Here is a 19598-nt window from a genome sequence, read left to right on the forward strand (position 1 = left end):
TGGTAAGTATGTTTTCATTTACTTAAGACACTCTCAGCTATGGTTTGGCACTTTATGCAAATTATATAAAGTTCTAAATATATGTATTGTACTTATATTTGCCATGAGTCAGGTTCATGTATTTCCTTCTGCAGACTGTCCGTTTCATATTTGGGAATATAAACACTTTAAGAAATTTGTTTCTTACCTGGGGTTTAGTCTTTTTCAATTTGACTACTTTTTGCATTTGCGGGTATTAGGCCCGCGGGTGCGTCAAATGTTAGACTTTATTGCGTCTTTTTTGGCGCGGGAAATTACGTTTTTGACGCAACTTCGTAATTTCCGGCGTCATACGTGACGTCGAGACCTTTCACACGGCGGCGTCATTAGTGACGCAAGTGTCATTTCCGGTCATTTTTGGCGCCAAAAAAGTTTACGTTACGTTGTGCGTCATACTTGGCGCCAATTTTTCTTCATTATTTCAATACCCCATTGTTGTTTGCCTCCTGCTTTCTTTTCTATCAAGAGGCCTATGCTTTTGCATTTTTTTCCATTCCTGAAACTGTCATTTAAGGAAATAGATAATTTTGCTTTATATGTTGTTTTTTCTCTTACATTGAGCAAGATGTCCCAATCTGATCCTGTCTCTGAAGTTTCTGCTGCAACATTGCTGCCTGACATCGGTTCTACCAAAGTTAAGTGCATTTGTTGTAAAATTTTAGAAATTATTCCACCGAATGTCATTTGTAATAGTTGTCATGATAAACTTTTACATGCAGATAGTGTTTCTATCAGTAATAATACATTGCCAGTTGCAGTTCCTTCAACTTCTAATGTGCATGATATACCTGTAAATTTTAAAGATTTTGTTTCTGAATCTATTATGAAGGCGTTGTCTGCATTTCCACCTTCTAATAAACGTAAAAGGTCTTTTAAAACTTATCATTTAGCTGATGAAATTTCAAATGACCAACAACATAATTCATCCTCTTCTGCTGAGGATCTATCTGAAACAGAAGATCCTTCCTCAGATATTGACACTGACAAATCTACTTATTTATTTAAAAAAGAGTATATGCGTTCTTTATTAAAAGAAGTGTTAATTACTTTGGATATTGAGGTAACCAGTCCTATTGACGTTCAGTCTAATAAACGTTTAAATGCTATTTTTAAACCTCCTGTGGTTTCTCCAGGTGTTTTCCCCGTTCCTGAGGCTATTTCTGATATGATTTCTAGGGAATGGAATAAGCCAGGTACTTCCTTTATTCCTTCTTCAAGGTTTAAGAGATTGTATCCTTTACCAGCAAAATCTATAGAGTTTTAGGAAAAAATCCCCAAAGTTGATGGGGCTATTTCTACTCTTGCTAAACGCACCACTATTCCTATGGAAGATAGCACTTCCTTTAAGGATCCTTTAGATAGGAAGCTTGAATCTTATCTAAGGAAGGCCTGTTTATATTCAGGTCATCTTTTCAGACCTGCTATTTCTTTAGGTGATGTTGCGGCTGCATCAACTTTCTGGTTGCAAAATTTAGCGCAACATGAATTGGATTCTGACATATCTAGCATTGTTCGCCTACTGCAACATGCTAATCATTTTATTTGTGATGCCATTTTTGATATTATCAAAATTGATGTTAGATCCATGTCTTTAGCTGTATTAGCTAGAAGAGCTTTGTGGCTTAAATCTTAGAATGCTGATATGACATCTAAAACTAGATTACTATCTCTTTCTTTCCAAGGTAATAATTTATTTGGTTCTCAGTTGGATTCTATTATTTCAACTATCACTGGAGGAAAAGGAGTTTTTTTGCCTCAGGATAAAAAACCTAAGGGTAAATCTAAGGCTTCTAACCGTTTTCGTTCCTTTCGTCAGAATAAGGAACAAAAACTCAATCCTCCTCCCAATGAATCTGCTTCCAGTTGGAAGCCTTTCTCAAATTGTAATAAATCCAAGCCATTTAGGAAACCAAAGTCTGCCCCTAAGTCCGTATGAAGGTGCGGCCCTCATTCCAGCTCAGCTGGTGGGGGGCAGATTAAGGTTTTTCAAGGATTTTTGGATAAAATCTGTCCAAAATTATTGGATTCAGAGCCTTGTCTCTCAAGGGTATTGAATAGGATTCAAAGTAAGACCTCCTGTGAGAAGATTTTTTCTCTCACACATTCCTGTAAATTCAGTAAAAACTCAGGCTTTTCTGAAGTGTGTTTCAGACCTGGAGTCTTCAGGGGTAATCATGCCAGTTCCTCCTCAGGAACAAGGTTTGGGGTTTTATTCAAACCTATTCATTGTACCAAAGAAAGAAAATTTGTTCAGACCAGTTCTGGATCTGAAAATTTTGAATCGTTATGTAAGAGTACCAACTTTCAAGATGGTGACTATAAGGACTATTCTGCCTTTTGTTCAGCAAGGACATTATATGTCCACAATAGACTTGCAGGATGCATACCTTCATATTCCGATTCATCCAGAACACTATCAGTTTCTGAGATTCTCTTTTCTAGACAAGCATTACCAATTTGTTGCTCTTCTATTTGGCCTAGCAACAGCTCCAAGAATCTTTTCAAAGGTTCTGGGTGCCCTACTCTCTGTAATCAGAGAACAGGGTATTGCAGTGTTTCCTTATTTGGACGATATCTTGGTACTAGCTCAGTCTTTACATACTGCAGAATCTCACACGAATCAACTAGTGTTGTTTCTTCGGAAACATGGTTGGAGGATCAATTTACCAAAATGTTTCTTGATTCCTCAGACAAGGTCACCTTTTTAGGCTTCCATATAGATTCAGTGTCCATGACTCTGTCTCTAACAGACAAGAGACGTTTAAGATTGGTCGCAGCATGTCGGCTCCTTCAGTCTCAGTCATTCCCTTCAGTGGCTATGTGCATGGAAGTTTTAGGTCTCATGACTGCAGCATCGGACGCAATCCCCTTTGCTCGTTTTCACATGAGACCTCTACAGCTTTGTATGCTGAATCAATGGTGCAGGGATTATACAAAGATATCACAATTAATATCCTTGAATCCCAATGTACGACACTCTCTGACATGGTGGATAGATCACCATCGTTTGGTTCAAGGGGCTTCTTTTGTTCGCCCAACCTGGACTGTGATCACAACAGATGCGAGTCTTTCAGGTTGGGGAGCTGTTTGGGGGTCTCTGACAGCACAAGGGGTTGGAAATCTCAAGAGGCGAGATTACCAATAAATATTTTAGAACTCCGTGCAATTCTCAGGGCTCTTCAGTTCTGGCCTTTACTAAAGAGAGAAACGTTCATTTTTTTTCAGACAGACAATATCACAACTGTGGCTTATGTCAATCATCAGGGTGGGACTCAGTCCCCAAGTTATGAAAGAAGTATCTCGGATACTTGCTTGGGCGGAATCCAGCTCCTGTCTAATCTCTGCGGTGCATATCCCAGGTGTAGACAATTGGGAGGCGGATTATCTCAGCTGCCAGACTTTACATCCAGGGGAGTGGTCTCTCCATCCAGATGTGTTTTCTCAGATTGTTCAGATGTGGGGGCTTCCAGAGATAGATCTCATGGCCTCTCATCTAAACAAGAAACTTTCCAGATACCTGTCCAGGTCCAGGGATGTTCAGGCGGAAGCAGTGAATGCGCTGACACTTCCTTGGTGTTATCAACCTGCTTACATCTTCCCGCCTCTAGTTCTCCTTCCAAGAGTGATTTCTAAAATCATCATGGAACAGTCTTTTGTGTTGCTGGTGGCTCCAGCATGGCCACACAGGTTTTGGTATGCGGATCTGGTTCGGATGTCCAGTTGCCCGCCTTGGCCACTTCCGTTACGGCCGGACCTACTATCTCAAGGTCTGTTTTTCCATCAGGATCTCAAATCATTAAATTTGAAGGTATGGAAATTGAACGCTTAGTTCTAAGTCGTAGAGGTTTCTCTGATTCAGTGATTAATACTATGTTACAAGCTTGTAAATCTGTCTCTATAAAGATTTATTATAGAGTTTGGAAGACTTACATTTCATGGTGTTCTTCTCATAATTTCTCCTGGCATTCTTTTAGAATTCCTAGAATTTTGCAGTTTCTTCAGGATGGTTTGGATAAGGGTTTGTCTGCAAGTTCCTTGAAAGGACAAATCTCCTCTCTTTGTTTTATTTCACAGAAAAATTGCTATACTTCCTGATATACACTGTTTTGTACAGGCTTTAGTTCGTATTAAGCCTGTCATTAAATCAATTTCTCCTCCTTGGAGTCTTAATTTGGTTCTGAGGTCTTTACAGGCTCCTCCATTTGAACCTATTCATTCTTTGGACATTAAACTACTTTCTTGGAAAGTGTTGTTCCTTTTGGCTATCTCTTCTGCTAGAAGAGTTTCTGAGCTATTTGCTCTTTCTTGTGAGTCTCCTTTTCTGATTTTTCATCAGGATAAGGCAGTTTTGCGGACTTCTTTTCAATTTTTACCTAAGGTTGTGAATTCTAACAACATTAGTAGAGAAATTGTTGTCCCTTCTTTATGTCCTAATCCTAAAAATACTTTGCAGAGATCCTTACATTCTTTGGATGTGGTAAGAGCTTTGAAATATTATGTGGAAGCTACTAAAAATTTCAGGAAGACTTCTAGTCTATTTCTTTTATTTTCTGGTCCTAGGAAAGGTCAGAAAGCTTCTGCTATTTCCTTGGCTTCTTGGTTGAAACTTTTGATTCATCAAGCTTATTTGGAGTCGGGTCAAACCCCGCCTGAGAGAATTACAGCTCATTCTACTAGATCAGTCTCTACTTCATGGGCTTTTAAGAATGAAGCTTCAGTTGATCAGATTTGCAAAGCAGCCACTTGGTCCTCTTTGCATACATTTACTAAATTCTACCATTTTGATGTATTTGCTTCTTCGGAAGCAGTTTTTGGTAGAAGAGTTCTTCAGGCAGCTGTTTCAGTTTGATTCTTCTACATAGTAACATAGTAGATAAGGTTGAAAAAAAGACTGAAGTCCATCGAGTTCAACCTATACAAATCTAAAATGCTTTCAAAAAGCTCCAGTTAAGCTTAAATAACCCCATTAAGATGTGACCCATTTAATACTAGCAATCATATCCATGAATTTTGTTTATATACAGAAATTTATCCAGACTATTTTTAAATGTATCTATGGTATTGGCATTCACTACCTCCTTTGGTAATGAGTTCCACAATTTTATTGCTCTTACAGTGAAAAAACGTTTCCGTTGCAGGAGATTAAATCTCCTTTCCTCCAACCTTAAATTATGACCTCTTGTCAGAAACAATTTTCCTGGAATAAACAGAGCTTCTGCCATCTCTGTATATGGGCCTTGAATATATTTATATAAAGTAATCATGTCACCTTTCAAGCGCCTTTTTTCTAAAGAAAACAGACCCAGTTTGGCTAGCCTCTCCTCATAGGTTAATTTCTCCAATCCCCTTATTAGCTTTGTGGCCCTTCTCTGAACTTTTTCTAGTTCTGCAATATCTTTTTTAGCAATTGGTCCCCAGAACTGCACTCCAAACTCAAGGTGAGGTCTTACCAGGGCTTTATATAATGACAGAATTATGCTTTCCTCCCTTGAATCAATGCCTCTTTAAATACATGCTAGTATCTTATTAGCCTTTGAAGCCGCTGCCCTGCATTGTGCACCCATCTTTAGCTTGTTATCTATTACTACTCCCAAATCCCTTTCCTCCTGTGTTTGGCTAAGTCTTGTCCCATTTAAAAAATACGTAGCCTGCTTATTTTTACTTCCAAAATGTAGAACCTTGCATTTTTTCGTATTAAATCTAATTTTCCATTCACTTGCCCATAGTTCTAATTTTAGCAAATCCCTTTGTAAAGAGAGTTCGTCCTGCTCTGACCTAATGACCTTACTTAACTTAGTATCATCTGCAAAAATAGAGATGTCGCTATTTAATCCTTGCTCCAAGTCATTTATAAAAATATTAAAAAGAACAGGGCCCAGTACTGATCCCTGGGGGACGCCACTGATTACCTTTGTCCAATCTGAGTATGATCCATTTACTACTACTCGTTGCTCCCTATCTTTTATCCAGTTATTTATCCATGAGCTAACATTTTCAGCTATTCCCAGTCCCTTAATTTTGTGCATTAATCTCTCATGTGGCACTGTATCAAATGCCTTTGCAAAATCTAAGTATATCACATCAACTGATTCCCCTTTATCTATATTTTTACTTACTTCCTCGTAGAATCTAATTAGATTAGTTTGACATGATCTATTTCTCCTAAAGCCATGCTGATTAGAACTCATAATCTTGTTTACACGAATATGCTCATCAATATAATCCCTTATAATCCCTTCAAATATCTTCCCCACTATTGATGTCAGACTAACTGGTCTATAGCTTCCTGGATCATCCCTGCTTCCCTTTTTGAAGAGTGGCACCACATCAGCTTTACGCCAATCCTGGGGTACCATGCCTGAGGATAATGAGTCTTGAAAAATTAAGAGTAAAGGTTTGTCTCTAACAGTGCTAAGTTCCCTTAACACCCTTGGGTGTATTCCATCTGGGCCTGGAGTTTTATTTACCTTAATATTTTCCAGTTTTTTCCTGATATCCTCTAAACAAAACCCAGTTAGTGGTATGGTCTGGCATGTTCTATTCTGTTCCAAAGTATCATTCAATGGTTCCTCTCTTGTGTATACTGAAGAAAAAAAACTGGTTTAGTACCTCAGCCTTCTCCCTGTCATTATTTATCATGCTACCCTCCACGCATTTTAATGTACCTATATTATCTTTCTTAGATTTTTTGCTATTTATGTGCTTAAAGAACCTTTTAGGGTTAGACTTAGAATCCTTGGCAATTAATTTTTCATTTTCAATTTTTGCTAATTTGATTGCTTTTTTGCATGCTTTGTTACATTCCTTATAAATATTGTATGCTCAGTCTGTACTATTTTCTTTTAATAATTTAAATGCCCTACGTTTTTTCCTAATTTCTCTTAACACATTTTTATTTAGCCATAACGGCTTTGTTTTTTTATTTTTATAACCATATGGTATGTGTTGATATGTATATTTATTTAACACATTTTTAAATATTATCCATTTATCCTCTGTATTTTTATTAGAAAATACATTGTCCCAATTTATATTATTTAATGATTTCCTTAAATCGTTGAATTTTGCTTTCTTGAAATTAAAAGTCTTAGTTAAGCCTTTAAAACACTGCATATGAAAAGAGATTTCAAATGTGACCATGTTATGATCACTGTTACCCAAATGTTCTTTAACTTCTATGTTTGATATTATATCTGTATTGTTTGATAGCACTAAATCCAATATAGCTTTACTCCTAGTTGAATCCTCTATTAATTGTGACAAGAAGTTATCCCTGAGAACATTTAAAAATCTATCCCCCTTAGCTGAATTACTAGTTTCATTGGCCCAGTTTATATCAGGATAGTTAAAATCTCCCATAATTACAGCACTGTTATTAGCAGCCTTACCTATTTGGATAAGTAGTTGAGTTTCCTCCGGGTCACTAATGTTGGGAGGCTTGTAGCATGTTCCTAGTAATATTTTTTTAGGATTTTTCCCCCCACTCTCTATTTCAACCCACAGGGTCTCTACATTGTCACTTGTATCATAAATATCTTCCCTTATTGTAGGTTTAAGGTTAGGTTTAATATACATGCAGATTCCTCCACCCCTTTTATTATTCCTGTCCCTCCTAAATAATGTATACCCCTCTAAGTTAACTGCCCAGTCATGTGAATCATCCCACCAAGTTTCAGTTATACTGATAACATCATAGTCCTCTTCTGCAACTAAGAGCGTCAGCTCCCCCATTTTACCTGTCATGCTTCTTGCATTTGTTGTCATACATTTAATTTTCATGTGCTTTCTGCTGCTACTTGGTGTGCTTTCCTCTATACTTTCTAATGTGACATTTCTTAAGTCATCCCTTCCTTCAGATATTAAGGGAGTGACATATTCACAGACTGATCTCTCTGTTCTATTGTGTTCTAACTGACCCTCCCCCCCTTTGCCTAGTTTAAAAGGTTCTCTAAACGTGCTACCATCCTTTCCCCCAACACACCTGCACCCATGTCATTCAGGTGCAATCCATCCTTACTGTACAAATTATACCCTAGTGAAAAATCAGCCCAGTGTTCTAAAAAGTCAAACCCCTCATTTTTACACCATGTTTTTAGCCATGAATTAACAGACCTTAACTCCTTCTGCCTTACTGAGTTAACACACGGCACTGGTAATATCTCAGAAAAAATTCTGCTTTTTGATTTAAGTTTTTTTTCTTCAAAAGTGAAAATAAACTTATTTTTGGGTTGTGGATTATTTTCTCAGCGGAATATGGCTGTTTTTGTTTTATTCCCTCCCTCTCTAGTGACTCTTGAGTGGAAGACTACACATCTTGGGTATTGATATCCCATATGTCACTAGCTCATGGACTCTTGCCAATTACATGAAAGAAAACATAATTTATGTAAGAACTTACCTGATAAATTCATTTCTTTCATATTGGCAAGAGTCCATGAGGCCCACCCTTTTTTCTATGGTGGTTATGATTTTTTGTATAAAGCACAATTATTTCCAAATTTCCTTTGTTGATGCTTTCTACTCCTTTCTTTATCACCCCACTGCTTGGCTATTCGTTAAACTGAATTGTGGGTGTGGTGAGGGGTGTATTTATAGGCATTTTGAGGTTTGGGAAACTTTGCCCCTCCTGGTAGGATTGTATATCCCATATGTCACTATAGGACTCTTGCCAATATGAAAGAAATGAATTTATCAGGTAAGTTCTTACATAAATTATGTTTCTTTCATGTAATTAGCAAGAGTCCATGAGCTAGTGACGTATGGGATATACATTCCTACCAGGAGGGGCAAAGTTTCCCAAACCTTAAAATGCCTATAAATACACCCCTCACCACACCCACAATTCAGTTTTACAAACTTTGCCTCTGATGGAGGTGGTGAAGTAAGTTTGTGCTAGATTCTACGTTGATATGCGCTCCGCAGCAAGTTGGAGCCCGGTTTTCCTCTCAGCGTGCAGTGAATGTCAGAGGGATGTGAGGAGAGTATTGCCTATTTGAATGCAGTGATCTCCTTCTACGGGGTCTATTTCATAGGCTCTCTTGTTATCGGTCGTAGAGATTCATCTCTTACCTCCCTTTTCAGATCGACGATATACTCTTATATACCATTACCTCTACTGATTCTCGTTTCAGTACTGGTTTGGCTTTCTACAAACATGTAGATGAGTGTCCTGGGGTAAGTAAATCTTATTTTCTGTGACACTCTAAGCTATGGTTGGGCACTTTGTTTATAAAGTTCTAAATATATGTATTCAAACATTTATTTGCCTTGACTCAGAATGTTCAACATTCCTTATTTTTCAGACAGTCAGTTTCATATTTGGGATAATGCATTTGAAATTATTTATTTTTTCTTACCATTCAAAAATTTGACTCTTTTTTTCCCTGTGGGCTGTTAGGCTCGCGGGGGCTGAAAATGCTTCATTTTATTGCGTCATTCTTGGCGCGGACTTTTTTGGCGCAAAAATTCTTTTCCGTTTCCGGCGTCATACGTGACGCCGGAAGTTGCGTCATTTTTTTGACGTTATTTTGCGCCAAAAATGTCGGCGTTCCGGATGTGGCGTCATTTTTGGCGCCAAAAGCATTTAGGCGCCAAATAATGTGGGCGTCTTATTTGGCGCTAAAAAATAAGGGCGTCGTTTTTGTCTCCACATTATTTAAGTCTTATTTTTTCATTGCTTCTGGTTGCTAGAAGCTTGTTCTTTGGCATTTTTTTCCCATTCCTGAAACTGTCATTTAAGGAATTTGATCAATTTTGCTTTATATGTTGTTTTTTCTCTTACATATTGCAAGATGTCTCACGTTGCATCTGAGTCAGAAGATACTACAGGAAAATCGCTGTCTACTGCTGGAGCTACCAAGCTAAGTGTATCTGCTATAATTTTTGGTATCTGTTTCTCCAGCTGTTGTTTGTATTACATGTCATGACAAACTTATTAATGCAGATAAAATTTCCTTTAGTACTGTTACATTACATGTTGCTGTTCCGTCAACATCTAATTTTTCAGAGTGTTCCTGATAAACATAAGAGATTTTATTTTTTTAAATCCATTAAGAAGGCTATGTCTGTTATTTCCCCTTCTAGTTTATATAAAAGTCTTTTAAAACTTCTCTTTTTTCAGATGAATTTTTAAATGAACATCATCATTCTGATACTGATAATGGTTCTTCTGGTTCAGAGGTTTCTGTCTCAGAGGTTGATGCTGATAAATCTCTGTATTTGTTCAAGATGGAATTTATTCGTTCTTTATTTAAAGAAGTTTTAATTGCATTAGAAATAGAGGATTCTGGTCCTCTTGATACTAAAATCTAAACGTTTAAATAAGGTTTTTAAATCTCCTGTAGTTATTCCAGAAGTGTTTAATCTCCCTGATGCTATTTATGAAGTAATTTCCAGGGAATGGAATAATTTGGGTAATTCTTTTACTCCTTCTAAACGTTTAAGCAATTATATCCTGTGCCATCTGACAGATTAGAGTTTCTCCAACATAGGTGTGTCCGGTCCACGGCGTCATCCTTACTTGTGGGATATTCTCTTCCCCAACAGGAAATGGCAAAGAGCCCAGCAAAGCTGGTCACATGATCCCTTCTAGGCTCCGCCTTCCCCAGTCATTCTCTTTGCCGTTGTACAGGCAACATCTCCACGGAGATGGCTTAGAGTTTTTTGGTGTTTAACTGTAGTTTTTATTCTTCAATCAAGAGTTTATTTTAAAATAGTGCTGGTATGTACTATTTACTCTGAAACAGAAAAGTGATGAAGATTTCTGTTTGTAAGAGGAAAATGATTTTAGCAACCGTTACTAAAATCGATGGCTGTTTCCACACAGGACTGTTGAGAGGAATTAACTTCAGTTGGGGGAAACAGTGAGCAGACTTTTGCTGCTTGAGGTATGACACATTCTAACAGGACGATGTAATGCTGGAAGCTGTCATTTTCCCTATGGGATCCGGTAAGCCATTTTTATTACATAAGAATAAAGGGCTTCACAAGGGCTTTTAAGACTGGTAGACATTTTCTGGGCTAAAACGATTGATATATAAGCATTTTTAATACTTCATAGCTTTGAGGAATTATTTTATTCTTGGGAATTATGTAAAATAACCGGCAGGCACTGTATTGGACACCTTATTCTCTAGGGGCTTTCCCTAATCATAGGCAGAGCCTCATTTTCGCGCCTCTATTGCGCACTTGTTTTTGGGAAGCATGACATGCAGATGCATGTGTGAGGTGCTCTGATACATAGAAAAGGCTTTCTGAAGGCGTCATTTGGTATCGTATTCCCCTTTGGGCTTGGTTGGGTCTCAGCAAAGCAGATACCAGGGACTGTATAGGGGTTAAATATAAAAACGGCTCCGGTTCCGTTATTTTAAGAGTTAAAGCTTTCAAATTTTCACAAAGGTACTGGGGTCCCTTCTAGCGGTGCTAAGACCAAGGGGCATTGCAGTAGTACCTTACTTGGACGACATTCTGATTCAAGCGTCGTCCCTTCCACAAGCAAAGGCTCACACGGACATCGTCCTGGCCTTTCTCAGATCTCACGGGTGGAAAGTGAACGTAGAAAAAAGTTCTCTATCTCCGTCAACAAAAGTTCCCTTCTTGGGAACAATAATAGACTCCTTAGAAATGAGGATTTTTCTGACAGAGGCCAGAAAATCAAAACTTCTAAACTCTTGTCAAGTACTTCATTCTGTTCCTCTTCCTTCCATAGCGCAGTGCATGGAAGTAATAGGTTTGATGGTCGCGGCAATGGACATAGTTCCTTTTGCGCGAATTCATCTGAGACCATTACAACTGTGCATGCTCAGTCAGTGGAATGGGGATTATACAGACTTGTCTCCGACGATACAAGTAGATCAGAGGACCAGAGATTCACTCCGTTGGTGGCTGTCCCTGGACAACCTGTCACAGGGGATGAGCTTCCGCAGACCAGAGTGGGTCATTGTCACGACCGACGCCAGTCTGGTGGGCTGGGGCGCGGTCTGGGGACTCCTGAAAGCTCAGGGTCTTTGGTCTCGGGAAGAATCTCTTCTCCCGATAAATATTCTGGAACTAAGAGCGATATTCAATGCTCTCAAGGCTTGGCCTCAGCTAGCAAAGGCCAAATTCATACGGTTTCAATCGGACAACATGACGACTGTTGCGTACATCAACCATCAGGGGGGAACAAGGAGTTCCCTGGCGATGGAAGAAGTGACCAAAATCATTCAATGGGCGGAGTCTCACTCCTGCCACTTGTCTGCAATCCACATTCCAGGAGTGGAAAATTGGGAAGCGGATTTTCTGAGTCGTCAGTCATTTCATCCGGGGGAGTGGGAACTCCATCCGGAAATCTTTGCCCAAATTACTCAGTTGTGGGGCATTCCAGACATGGATCTGATGGCCTCTCGTCAGAACTTCAAGGTTCCTTGCTACGGGTCCAGATCCAGGGATCCCAAGGCGACTCTAGTAGATGCACTAGTAGCACCTTGGACCTTCAAACTAGCGTATGTATTCCCACCGTTTCCTCTCATCCCCAGGCTGGTAGCCAGGATCTATCAGGAGAGGGCATCGGTGATCTTGATAGCTCCTGCGTGGCCACGCAGGACTTGGTATGCAGACCTGGTGAATATGTCATCGGCTCCACCATGGAAGCTACCTTTGAGACGGGACCTTCTTGTTCAAGGTCCGTTCGAACATCCGAATCTGGTCTCACTCCAACTGACTGCTTGGAGATTGAACGCTTGATTTTATCAAAGCGAGGGTTCTCAGATTCTGTCATTGATACTCTTGTTCAGGCCAGAAAGCCTGTAACTAGAAAAATCTACCATAAAATATGGAAAAGATATATCTGTTGGTGTGAATCTAAAGGATTCCCTTGGGACAAGATAAAAATTCCTAAGATTCTATCCTTTCTTCAAGAAGGTTTGGAGAAAGGATTATCTGCAAGTTGGAGTCTCAATTTAGTTCTTTCAGTTCTTCAGGGGGTTCCGTTTGAACCCTTACATTCCGTTGATATTAAGTTATTATCTTGGAAAGTTTTGTTTTTGGTTGCAATTTCTTCTGCTAGAAGAGTTTCAGAGTTATCTGCTCTGCAGTGTTCTCCTCCTTATCTGGTGTTCCATGCAGATAAGGTGGTTTTGCGTACTAAACCTGGTTTTCTTCCGAAAGTTGTTTCTAACAAAAACATTAACCAGGAGATAGTCGTGCCTTCTTTGTGTCCGAATCCAGTTTCAAAGAAGGAACGTTTGTTGCACAATTTGGATGTAGTTCGTGCTCTAAAATTCTATTTAGATGCTACAAAGGATTTTAGACAAACATCTTCCTTGTTTGTTGTTTATTCTGGTAAAAGGAGAGGTCAAAAAGCAACTTCTACCTCTCTCTCTTTTTGGCTTAAAAGCATCATCAGATTGGCTTACGAGACTGCCGGACGGCAGCCTCCTGAAAGAATCACAGCTCATTCCACTAGGGCCGTGGCTTCCACATGGGCCTTCAAGAACGAGGGTTCTGTTGATCAGATATGTAAGGCAGCGACTTGGTCTTCACTGCACACTTTTACTAAATTTTACAAATTTGATACTTTTGCTTCTTCTGAGGCTATTTTTGGGAGAAAGGTTTTGCAAGCCGTGGTGCCTTCCATCTAGGTGACCTGATTTGCTCCCTCCCATCATCCGTGTCCTAAAGCTTTGGTATTGGTTCCCACAAGTAAGGATGACGCCGTGGACCGGACACACCTATGTTGGAGAAAACAGAATTTATGTTTACCTGATAAATTACTTTCTCCAACGGTGTGTCCGGTCCACGGCCCGCCCTGGTTTTTTAATCAGGTCTGATAATTTATTTTCTTTAACTACAGTCACCACGGTATCATATGATTTCTCCTATGCAAATATTCCTCCTTTACGTCGGTCGAATGACTGGGGAAGGCGGAGCCTAGGAGGGATCATGTGACCAGCTTTGCTGGGCTCTTTGCCATTTCCTGTTGGGGAAGAGAATATCCCACAAGTAAGGATGACGCCGTGGACCGGACACACCGTTGGAGAAAGTAATTTATCAGGTAAACATAAATTCTGTTTTTTTTGGGACAAAATCCCTAAGGTTATGGGGCTGTCTCTACTCCTGCTAAATGTGCTACTATTCCTACGGCAGATAGTAATTCATTTAAGGATCCTTTAGATAGGAAATTTGAATCCTTTCTAAGAAAAGCTTACTTATGTTCAGGTAATCTTCTTAGACCTGCTATATTTTTAGCGGATGTTGCTGCAGCCTCAACTTTTTGGTTAGAAGCTTTAGCGCAACAAGTAACAGATTATAATTTCATAGCATTATTATTATTCTATAACATGCTATTAATTTTATGGGTGATACCATCTTTTGATATCATTAGAGTTGATGTCAGATATATGTCTCTAGCTATTTTAGCTAGAAAAGCTTTATGGATTAAACTTGGAATGCTGATATGTCTTCTAAGTCAACTTTGCTTTCCTTTTCTTTCCAGGGTAATAAATTATTATTTCAACTGTTTCTGGAAGGAAGGGAACTTTTTTACCAAAGGATAAAAAATCTAAGGTAAATTTAGGTCTTATAATCATTTTCGTTCCTTTTCTCACAATAAGGAACAAAAGCCTGATCCTTCATCCTCAGGAGCGGTATCAGTTTGGAAACTATTTCCAGTTTGGAATATATACAAGCCTTATAGAAAATCTATAGCTAGCTCCTAAGTACCCATGAAGGTGCGGATCTGATTCCAGCTCAGCTGGTATGGGGCAGATTACGTTTTCTTCAAAGAAATTTTGATCAACTCCGTTCTCAATTTCTGGTTTCAGAACATTGTTTCAGAAAGGTACAGAATTGGCTTTAGTTAAGGCCTCCTGCTAAGAGATTTTTTTCTTTCCCGTGTCCCAGTTAACACAGCAAGGCTCAGCATTTCTGAAATGTGTTTCAGATCTAGAGTTGGCTGGAGTAATTATGCCAGTTCCAGTTCTGGAACAGGGGCTGGGGTTTTATTTTATCTCTTCATTGTACCAAAGAAGGTCAATTCCTTCAGATCAGTTCTGGATCTATCAATATTGAATCGTTATGTAAGGATACCAACATTCAGTTTCCGTAGGACTGTCCTGCCTTTTGTTTAGCAAGGGCATTATATGTCTACAATAGATTTACAGGATGTGTATCTGCATATTCCGATTCATCCAGATCACTTTTAGTGTCTGAGATTCTCTTTTTAGACAAGCAATACCAGTTTTTTTTTTTTTGTTTTTTTTTTGGCTCTACCGTTTGGCCTAGCCTCAGTTCCAAGAATTTTTTTCAAAGGTTCTCGGTGCCCTTCTTTCTGCAATCAGAGAACAGGGTTTTGGTATTTCCTTATTTGGACGATATCTTGGTACTTGCTCAGTCTTCTCATTTTCGAAGAATCTCATACGAATCGACTTGTGTTGTTTCTTCAAGTTCATGGTTGGAGGTTCAATTTACCAATCAATTCATTGATTCCTCAGACAAGGGTAACCTTTTTAGGTTTCTAGATAGATTCAGTGTCTATGACTCTGTCCTTGTCAGACAAGAGAAGTTTAACATTGATATCAGCTTGTCAAAACCTTCAGTCACAATCATTCCCTTTGGTAGCCTTATGCATGGAAATGTTGGGTCTTAGGACTACCGCATCAGATGCGATCTCCTTTGCTCGTTTTCACATGCGACCTCTTCAGCTCTGTATGCTGAACCAATGGTGCAGGGATTACTCAAAGATATCTCAATTAATATCTTTAAACCGATTTTACGACACTCTCTGACATGGTGGACAGATCACCATCGTTTAGTATAGGGGGCTTCTTGTTCTTCCGACCTGGACTATAATCTCAACAGATGCAAGTCTTACAGGTTGAGGAGCTGTGTGGGGGTATCTGACGGCACAAGGGGTTTTGGAATCTCAGGAGGTGAGATTTCCGATCAATATTTTGGAACTCCGTGCAATTTTCAGAGCTCTTCAGTTTTGGCCTCTTCTGAAGAGAGAGTTGTTCATTTGTTTTCAGATAGACAATGTCACAACTGTGGCATACATCAATCATCAAGGAGGGACTCACAGTCCTCTGGCTATGAAAGAAGTATCTCGAATTTTGGTTTGGGCGGAATCCAGCTCCTGTCTAATCTCTGCGGTTCATATCCCAGGTATGGACAATTGGAAAGCGGATTATCTCAGTCTCCAAACGTTGCATCCGGGCGAATGGTCTCTTCACCCAGAGGTATTTCTTCAGATTATTCAAATGTGGGAACTTCCAGAAATAGATCTGATGGCTTCTCATCTAAACAAGAAACTTCCCAGGTATCTGTCCAGATCCCGGGATCCTCAGGCGGAGGCAGTGGATGCATTATCACTTCCTTGGAAGTATCATCCTGCCTATATCTTTCCGCCTCTAGTTCTTCTTCCAAGAGTAATCTCCAAGATTCTGAAGGAATGCTCGTTTGTTCTGCTGGTAGCTCCGGCATGGCCTCACAGGTTTTGGTATGCGGATCTTGTCCGGATGGCCTCTTGCCAACCGTGGACTCTTCCGTTGAAGACCAGACCTTCTGTCTCAAGGTCCTTTTTTCCATCAGGATCTGAAATCCTTTATTTTTAAGGTATGGAGATTGAACGCTTGATTCTTGGTCAAGAGGTTCCTCTGACTCTGTGATTAATACTATGTTTCAGGCTCGTAAATCTGTATCCAGAGAGATATATTATAGAGTCTGGAAGACTTATATTTCTTGGTGTCTTTTTCATCATTTTTCTTGGCATTCTTTTAGAATACCGAGAATATTACAGTTTCTTCAGGATGGTTTAGATAAGGGTTTGTCCGCAAGTTCCTTGAAAGGACAAATCTCTGCTCCTTCTGTTCTTTTTCACAGAAAGATTGCTATTCTTCCTGATATTCTTTGTTTTGTACAAGCTTTGGTTTGTATAAAGCCTGTCATTAAGTCAATTTCTCCTCTTTGGAGTTTGATTTTGGTTTTGGGGGCTCTTCAAGCTCCTCCATTTGAACCTATGCATTCATTGGACATTAAATTACTTTCTTGGAAAGTTTTGTTCCTTTTGGCCATCTCTTCTGCCAGAAGAGTTTCTGAATTATCTGCTTTTTCTTGTGAGTCTCCTTTTCTGATTTTTCATCAGGATAAGGCGGTGTTGCGAACTTCTTCTGAATTTTTTCCTAAGTTGTGAATTCCATCTACATTGGTAGAGACATTGTGGTTCCTTCATTATGTCCTAATCCTAAGAATTCTAAGGAGAAATCGTTGCATTCTTTGGATGTTGTTAGAGCTTTGAAATATTATGTTGAAGCTACTAAGTCTTTTCGAAAGACTTCTAGTTTATTTGTTATCTTTTCCGGTTCTAGAAAGGCCAGAAAACTTCTGCCATTTCTTTGGCATCTTGGTTGAAATCTTTAATTCATCTTGCCTATGTTGAGTCGGGTAAAACTCCGCCTCAGAGGATTACAGCTCATTCTACTAGGTCAGTTCTACTTCCTGGGCGTTTAGGAATGAAGCTTCGGTTGATCATGGTTTGCAAAGCGGCAACTTGGTCCTCTTTGCATACTTTTACCAAATTCTACCATTTTGATGTATTTTCTTCTTCTGAAGCAGTTTTTGGTAGAAAAGTACTTCAGGCAGCGGTTTCAGTTTGAATCTTCTGCTTATGTTTTTCATTAAACTTTATTTTGGGTGTGGATTATTTTCAGCAGGAATTGGCTGTCTTTATTTTATCCCTCCCTCTCTAGTGACTCTTGTGTGGAAAGATCCACATCTTGGGTAGTCATTATCCCATACGTCACTAGCTCATGGACTCTTGCTAATTACATGAAAGAAAACATAATTTATGTAAGAACTTACCTGATAAATTCATTTCTTTCATATTAGCAAGAGTCCATGAGGCCCGCCCTTTTTTGTGGTGGTTATGATTTTTTTGTATAAAGCACAATTATTCCAATTCCTTATTTTATATGCTTTCGCACTTTTTTCTTATCACCCCACTTCTTGGCTATTCGTTAAACTGAATTGTGGGTGTGGTGAGGGGTGTATTTATAGGCATTTTAAGGTTTGGGAAACTTTGCCCCTCCTGGTAGGAATGTATATCCCATACGTCACTAGCTCATGGACTCTTGCTAATATGAAAGAAATGAATTTATCAGGTAAGTTCTTACATAAATTATGTTTTTTCTCATTTAGAAATGTTGCTGGCCTTTCCGGTGAATTGTGGACCAATCCCCTGGTCTACAGTGAGCTGCAACTTGTTGATGCACAGGGCTTTCCATGTGAAATGTGGACTTGTCCACTAATTACATGGGTTGCAGTTACTGTTTTAGATCCTTGGCATCATGCTTTTACTGAATAGAACGGGATTGCCTACTGGTTGCAGGTGAAGTAAGCACAGTGGACGAAGGTGCTCAGGTAAGTACCTGCACCTTCATAACCCTCCAACTATTAGTATGAAAAAATTCACATGCTTCGCATTGTATGGGGACATATATTTATTTTGTAAAATGTTCATGGTCCACAGTCCTCCATAACATATAGGATATATTTTGTGCCACCAGGAGGTGGTCAAGAACCCATATAAGAGCTTTAAAACCCTACCATCTCTCTGTTTTGTTCTTGGCCTCGTAGGAGATGGTTGAGAATATAGGTTGTTTCCATCTTAATATGGGAAGAGACCACATCTGCATTCCTTACTTGTGGGAAAATACTGAACCTGGCTACCAGGAGGAGGCAAAGACACCCCAGCCAAAGGCTTAAATACCACCTCCACTTCCTCATAATCCCAGTCATTCTTTGCCTTTCGTCACAGGTGGTTGGCAGAGAAGTGTTAGAAGATTTGGTGTAGTCTCTTATGGAGGGTAGTACTCTTAGAGATGGGACTGGAGTTTTAAGTAGTCCTGTCAGCCTCTCAGAGTCTCAGAGAAGATGCAGGGAGAGTCTTTCTGCGAAACCATCCCGACTCAAATTAACAGCTCCATAGGCAATCAGCATTGATGATTATCGCTGCCTGCTTCACTCAAGTCCATGTCAGAAACGATGCTACTATCTGTCACACTTGAAGGGCCGTGTTCCTGTTCCACAGCGTAGATTCTGGTAAGATCGTTTCATATTTTATACATGTACAGGTGAAAGTCGAAAAATTAGAATATCGTGCAAAAGTTCATTTCTTTTATGTAAGAGTCCATGAGCTAGTGACGTATGGGATATACATTCCTACCAGGAGGGGCAAAGTTTCCCAAACCTCAAAATGCCTATAAATACACCCCCCACCACACCCACAATTCAGTTTTACAAACTTTGCCTCCTATGGAGGTGGTGAAGTAAGTTTGTGCTAGATTTCTACGTTGATATGCGCTTCTCAGCATGCTGAAGCCCGGTTCCTCTCAGAGTGCAGTGAATGACAGAGGGATGTGAAGGGAGTATTACCTATTGAATGCAATGGTCATCCTAACAGGGATCTATTTCATAGGTTCTCTGTTATCGGTCGTAGAGATTCATCTCCTACCTCCTTTTCAGATCGACAATATACTCTTATATACCATTACCGCTACTGATTCTCGTTTCAGTACTGGTTTGGC

Source organism: Bombina bombina, chromosome 1 (genome assembly GCF_027579735.1).
Source record: "Bombina bombina isolate aBomBom1 chromosome 1, aBomBom1.pri, whole genome shotgun sequence".
NCBI classification, from domain to species: Eukaryota; Metazoa; Chordata; class Amphibia; order Anura; family Bombinatoridae; genus Bombina; species Bombina bombina.